Raw genomic sequence first — 7,276 nt, 5'->3', positions numbered from 1 at the left:
TTTTTAAACACCGAAATTGAGAGAATGATGTCTGGTAGCGTCATGCGATAAATGCTTATTTCAAGACACCAAAGTGCCCACACACAAAAACTTGCAATCATATTGCTCGTCAAAAGGACAGTTGGTAGGCCATCGGTGTTTGCCTGTGGAGTTCTGCGGTAAGAAGCATCGAAAATTTTCTACTCGATGTATAAATAGTCGATGTATCGAGGCTTGAGGGAAATTTGAGTAAAAATCAAAAGATTTTTGATTTTCTGGCTACCATGTTGACGTTTGATCAAACCGCTTGCAATGTGGATGGTAAAATCTCCTCATTTGCAACTGAATTTTCACCAAGTGAGGACGTAAGGAAGAAAAATGGAAGAAATTAAGATTTTTTTACATTGTGAACCGGAAGAAAAACAAAATTCTGTGCTTTAACGACTCTTGTTTACATGGTGTTAGGCAAACTGGGAAAAATATATTTTACAAGCCGATTGTGTGGTGTATTTCTTTAAAAGGCCCTACACACGCATTGACTTATCGGCCAAACAGTTGGCCAACCTACTTAGGGCCGTTTGCACCATGTCTAGTTAACTCTAACTCCCACTTAAACATCTTTATCGACGTTATCGACACCCATCATATAACATGTGATCGATAAAGCAGTGGATGTGCTTAACTGAAGGATGTACCTCCAGTTAGCGTTAACTAGACATGGTGCAAACGGCCCTTAACGAAATCCCCTACAGACGCACCAACCAGTTGGCCGATTTCATTTGAGTGAGAGCTTTTGTACTGTGAACAAAACACCTCCACTGGCAAAGTTTTAATCTATGCTAGGAATTAGAGTCCGACCGATTCCAATTTTTTTTCAGGTACCGATGCCGATGCCGATTAATCGGCTTATGGGGAAAGAATCGGCCAATGCCGATACCATAAAAAATTACAAATAAATGTATTAATTCATAAAATCAGTTCATTTCACGGAGTTAAAAAAAAAACAAAAGATAAGAAATAATTGAATTAATTGGCTTGTTATGCAACATTACATACATACATACATATGTATGTGTAAAAATATATGTACATATATCACATTTCTTTTTATGGTGCTAAGCAAAAAATATTTAGGAACATAAAATTTCATTTCGTTTTGTACTAAAATACGCTCTTTTGCACTCAATGCATAAGAACTTATATGCTATGTATGTATGTACATACATATAGTGGTCCACAAAATAAAAGAATTGCTGGTATACAACAAACACCATATACATTCAGATTTCAAACTTTGTACAAAAATTAGAGAAATTCTGCTTATTTTCACCAAAATTTCAAACTTTTTAATCAGAATTTTGGTATGCAGTTTTTTAGACCATTTCATTCTAGTATAATAAAGTGCAAGTTTCAAGCTGCTATAAAATCCCGTTAATTTTTGGAAATTTTTTTTGCTGGCAGTGTTCTCCATATAAAAGAAAATTGTCGCACATACTTTTGTATGGAAAAAACGTGAAACACCTTCAACAAAAAAAAACTCATTTTTGTGAGCTGTCTGCAAATGTTTTTTAATGTTGGCTGTCGCTTCACCTGAACATTTGAATAGAAATTCCAAAGAATCGGCGAAAAAAGGCCGATGCCGATGCTCAATTTTGTGCCGATACTAGCCGATACCGATGCCGATTAATCGGTCGGACTCTACTAGGAATGCTTCTCCTTTTTATGTATTTTATTGCTACCGCCCCCGATTTCACAAATTATACGCATTTTCACCAGCGGAACGAGCCGAAAAACACATGTTAACGTTAATGCGTCTTTAAAAAAAATTAAATCGCATTTTAGGTTGCCAACTTGTCTACACCCAGAGCAACAAGTTCACCAGTTTTTGATTTTACTCCAACCTGACGAACAACTTGACGAAGGTTTGCCAACTTGCCTACACACGGCTTATTTACCACCAACTTCTAGCGGTTGGCCAACTGGTTGGCCGATAGATCGATCCGTATGATTGTCCTTTAATAGGGCTTTCGCACGAGGCGATTTTTCATAGGGCTTTCGCAAGAGGGCGATTTTTCAGCAAACTTTTAGTTGAAAGCAAAAATCGTCTCGTACGAACGGCCTTTCAACAAATCACTTTCAACAAAATTGGTCGCCAGCCTTAATTTAGCTATTCATCGTGCAACCCTGCGTGAGTTGAACGCAAATCGCCTCGTGGACCTTTTAAGGACCCGCCAGATAGAACTTATTTTTTGCATCACAGGGATACTTTTGACTGACATCCAATTTAACTCTGTGATTTTGAGTAGTAGATGCCACATTGGCAACGCATGCATTACTGCAACTCAAGGCGAATTTATAAAAGGTGGTGTTTCTGGCGAATTTAGATTTTCGCCGCGCTACTTCTTAATGTCAAAATGATATGTTTGTTGTAATATGAATTCGCCTTGTTTAGAACAAACACATCATTTGGACATTAAGAAGTACCGCGGCAAAAATCTAAATTTGCTAGTAACACCACCTTGTATAAATTCGCCTTGGCTGCAACTGATAAAATTCGTCCAACTCTCAACTTTTGACACACGCATATGCGGCTAAACAACAACAACAAAAATGTATGGAGCAAATTCAAACCTGCTGATTTTTGACCAATCAAATTGAGACATTTTGTTTGCGGCAAAGTTTTCATTGTGCCGTCTCGCCATGTTCTACGCCAAGGCGAATCTATACAAAGTGGTGTTATCGGATCCGCTGATTTCACGGCGAATTTGCACCTTTTGTCAAAATTATGTGTTTGTTGTAATTTTGTTTTGGACTGATCAAGGCGAATTTATACAAGGTGGTGTTACTGGCGAATTTAGATTTTGCCGCGGTACTTCTTAAGGTACGACCGCACTAAGCGACGCGACACTGCAGCGGCACTACGCGACACGGCGCGACACTTTTTGCTGCAAATTTTATTTTATTTTTGCGTCAAAACCTTCAAACAAGATGGATGCCAGTGACGCTAATGTAATGTTAATACCTTTTATTTTTATTTTCCTTGGCGAATTCTCCTCAAATGTTATGTTTCTTTACCGGCCGTCTTCACATGCTTGAAAATCTCGCTTGCGTTCTGTTTTTTTCCTCTCGCAAGCGAGATAGAGTTTTGTTGACTGGGTATTTGACAGCATACTTTTTCATTTGAAAAATGTCGCCAAACAAGATTGTTCAAGCCTTGCAGGCTCTTAAAAGTTTGAAAAAATTAGAAAATCTGCATAATGAGATGTATACTATTTTCAAATGAAAAATGGCTGCCTCTAAATTTGTATTTGCGAAATGAGAACATAGCTGTCAAACAACAAAAATGACAGTTGAAAGCAAGCGAGAGCTCGCATACCGTATGCGAGAAAAAGCATGCTTCGTACTTTTTGCGGTCTACACGTGCGGTTTCTGGCATGCGTCGTCACGCAAACGAGATTTCCCAGCACGTGAAGACGGCCGGTTACATACAATTTTCTTCTTGAATGAAATGCATGTGAATATTCACTCACAATTCGATATCCATTTCTGCAAGTTAAAAATATAGTACGTAATGTTATGTCGCTCCGCTGGGTATACCGCACTTTGCGGCACCAGAACTGCCGGACACCACGTAGCTCCGCTGCAGCATAGTGCGGTATGCTGCATAATACCATGTTCTGACCGACATAGAAAACATGTTGCTAAAACTGGTTTTCGACTTAAAACTTGTGTTTTCGTGCATGTAAAATCTGTCAAACGAAAACCAGTTTTCGCTGTATTCACTAGTTTTTTTTTTTTGATTATTTATCGAAGTGGAAGTCATATTTTATCATCTTTAATACGCCATTTCGGATTTATTGTTAAATGGCTGGCAAAAGTAAAATAAGAATGAAAGTAAGCGGTTGCTAATGAAAAGAAAATGAGAGAAAAGCATTTTGGTTTTGTTTTTGTGTCGCAAAACTGTAATCAGAGGATGTAAAAAATGTCAACGAAAACCCTAACAGCCGGTGTGAACAGCCTTCAGCCCACAATCCCAAAAGACGTTTTCAAAGTGTTTTCGTTGTCGGTCAGAACATGGTATAAGAATCCATGCAAAGAATATTTTGCCGCGCTGTGTAGTGTCGTGTCGCGTCCCCTAGTGCGGTCGTACCTTTACAGGTCTATTATGCACGTTACCGAAGATTTTGTAACCGGAAAATTTTATTACCAAAAAATGTTACCAGTTCTTGTCACCGCGATTCTAGGAACATTGGTAATGCAGTTAAAATATTCAGCAATTCAGCTATGAAGAATTGTGCAAATTCTGGCATTGCATATTTCACGGGGCAATACTTTGTTACCAGCTTATGAGATGACAGGCAATAAGATGACCGTCGAAAAATAAAATAAACCTAAGGGCCGGTTGTGCAATGTCTGGTTATCTCTACCACTACACTATCGACGATTTCGACATCATGCATGTAACATGTGATTGATAAAGCAGTAGTTGTGCTTAACCGGAGCTTCTACCTCCGATTTGTGCTAATCAGACATTTAACAACCGGCCCTAAGAATGGCGACGTCTTGCGCTTATTTGCAAATAGTACCACTAACCAATACTTATTTGCGTGATTTATTGGCCGGTTGTTCAATGTCTGATTAGCACAAATCGGAGGTAGAAGCTCCGGTTAAGCACAACTACTGCTTTATCGATCACATGTTACATGCATGATGTCGAAATCGTCGATAGTGTAGTGGTAGTGATAACCAGACATTGAACAACCGGCCCTTAATGGTTTGCAAATAAAAAATTAACTCAGCGTTTATACGGCAAAGTTTACCATTTTGCAAATTGTTATTTGCAAATAATACATGCGTATAAACGTAGTATGTATGAATTGCGTTCCGGATGCTTCACGATTTTCACGATTCGCAGGAACAGCTGTTTTCTCCATTAATAAACCTTGTGGAAGGTGGTCACCTGGAACGACTTCCTGTAAAAACCTGCAAATCGTGAAGCATCTGGAACGCAACTATGGATTACAACAAGCACATAATTTAAGGTGTTCTTACACGTTATGTATTTGCATCTGTAAATGTGACTTTTTCAATACATATGTAATTGCGTATGTCTGTCAAACTCACAGTCTTTATTTAACTATTTAAACATACGATCTTTAAAAACGAAATTAACTAAACTCAGATGATTCCACCTAAGGGTCAGATGAAAATAGCATATCCACAAATGTAATTTCAAATGTCAACGCATGAACGCACAGAAAAGTAGCGAGTTGGTTTACTTTCGACGGCAACTGCGTTAACGCATTCGTAACGGCGTCGTCTGTAACAGCTGTCATACAAAGGCACGTGTTTAATTTTATTTGACATTGAAGCTGAAATTAGCCAAGAACGTAAACCTACCGGTACGTAAACCCGAGTCAGCTGACACGATCTGTCTTACCAGAGCGCCATGTAAATGAAAACTCAACACCGCAGAATTTTTTTGTAGTTGTAGCCCGTAGCGCAGAAATCTGCGGAATTTAGATTTTTCCGTGTCAGCTGATTTCTTCCTTCTATAGATGGTTGCCACTTCGTCAGTTTCGCAGATGGTAAAAAAGGTATAATTTCCTATTCAAAATACGTTTAAAATATTTGAAATTTACTACTGAATAAAGTTTTTTGTTTAAAACTAAGTAGTTAATATTTAGCTACGATCTATTATAGCACGATTATAGCATATTATAGTTGAAAAGGTAGGTTTATGAAAAAGCATTGATGAGTGGCAACCATGCACGAAAGACACAAGATCACGTAAGAACAAGAGAGTGAAAAAAGTCGATTTTTTAGCGGGTTCTACGCCATCTTGTTTCACTGGAAAACGAGCGAAAAGTAAACAAAGCAAAGAAAACAACGAAAACCAAAGTTAGCCAAAACTATTGTCAGCCACTTTAAACGCACAATTTAGGTAAAATGATGCAACAAAATGCTTTAAAATGTGTTGTCATATAGAATTAACTCTTCTTTATTTGAATAAAAGTGTAAAATAGTGGTGCTTGTGATGTAAACAAACGCTCAGCTGACGAACCCGCTTTCGCAAACTTTTTTCTCAAAACCAGTTACAAATACAACGTCGCGCTCTTACGTGATCTTGTATTTTTGGTTCATGAGTGGCAACACTGTTGTAAGCAACACTGAGGGCTCCAGTAACAGCCGTACCTAAATTAGCGCGTTGAGCGTTTCGCTTGTATCTTTATCTCTCTCTGACGCATTAAATTTATATACGCTAGAAGAAGAGAGGCCGACAGGCCCAACGCTTGACGCGCTTATTTAGGTATGGCTCTAATCGACAAAATTCTGCGTATACAGACTGCGATTAAGTATAGGTTCGGCGCATGATGCAATAATACAAGGTTCGATAAACTGACAGTTGTCTCTCTCGCACCGCTCCCTTAGCAGTGGCAAAGTGTTGCTTATTTGCACAAATTTACTTGGAAAAAGTGTTGCTTTGCTGTGAAATAGAAGTATAAGCTTTTGTGCAATATGTTTATTTGTATATGTATATGAAGCACATTTAACTGATGAAAACATAAACTGCTTTTAAATTGGATGTTTACATAAATCTCATAGTAGTTTTATATTAAATTTGAGTCTTTTTGCAGTTTTTATACGGCCAAATAACACAGAAATTGCGTAGTTCACGTAGATATATTAACATTTCGTTCAATATTTCGTTTAAAACGCTAGATTTCCTGCAAATACATTAGAATTTACAAAAGGAATTTCACTACTCTTTGCCTACTTAGGGGTACTTTTCTACTACCATTTTCGCAGCAATGCATTTCATTCCTCCCCTTTCCCATCCTTCGTAAATGCAACCTTTTGTAAGGGAGTGTCAAACCGCGGCTGTCTTAAGGCCCGTTTACATACAACTTTGGCGTTGCGTTGGCGTTGGCGTTGGTTTGACAGAACGCACGTTAAAAGTATGCTTGCTACAATGAACGCTTGGCGGCGAATCCTTGGGCCACTAAATTAACATATTAACGACAGATAAATTAATATTTCATATCAATAATTGCATTAAAAACGATATTTCTTGCCCGCACTTGATTAAAAAGGAAAAATATTTCACATAATTTTATTTATTCGCAACAGCTGACGAGCGACGCACGCGAAAAGTTGAGAGTTGGCCATCTTTTTGCTTTGTGTTGGCGTGAGCGTTGTCGAATTTTGGCTATGTGGACGGCTGCATTTGAATTCATGTATTCATAGTCAGCTGTTGAAGCGACGCCAACGCCAACGCAACGCCAAAGTTCTATGT

The sequence above is a fragment of the Rhagoletis zephyria genome, unplaced genomic scaffold (assembly GCF_001687245.7).
Source record: "Rhagoletis zephyria isolate East Lansing unplaced genomic scaffold, Rhagoletis_zephyria_1.1 Rzeph_scaffold_00182, whole genome shotgun sequence".
Taxonomy (NCBI): Eukaryota; Metazoa; Arthropoda; class Insecta; order Diptera; family Tephritidae; genus Rhagoletis; species Rhagoletis zephyria.
Note: the sequence above shows the minus strand (reverse complement) of the source record.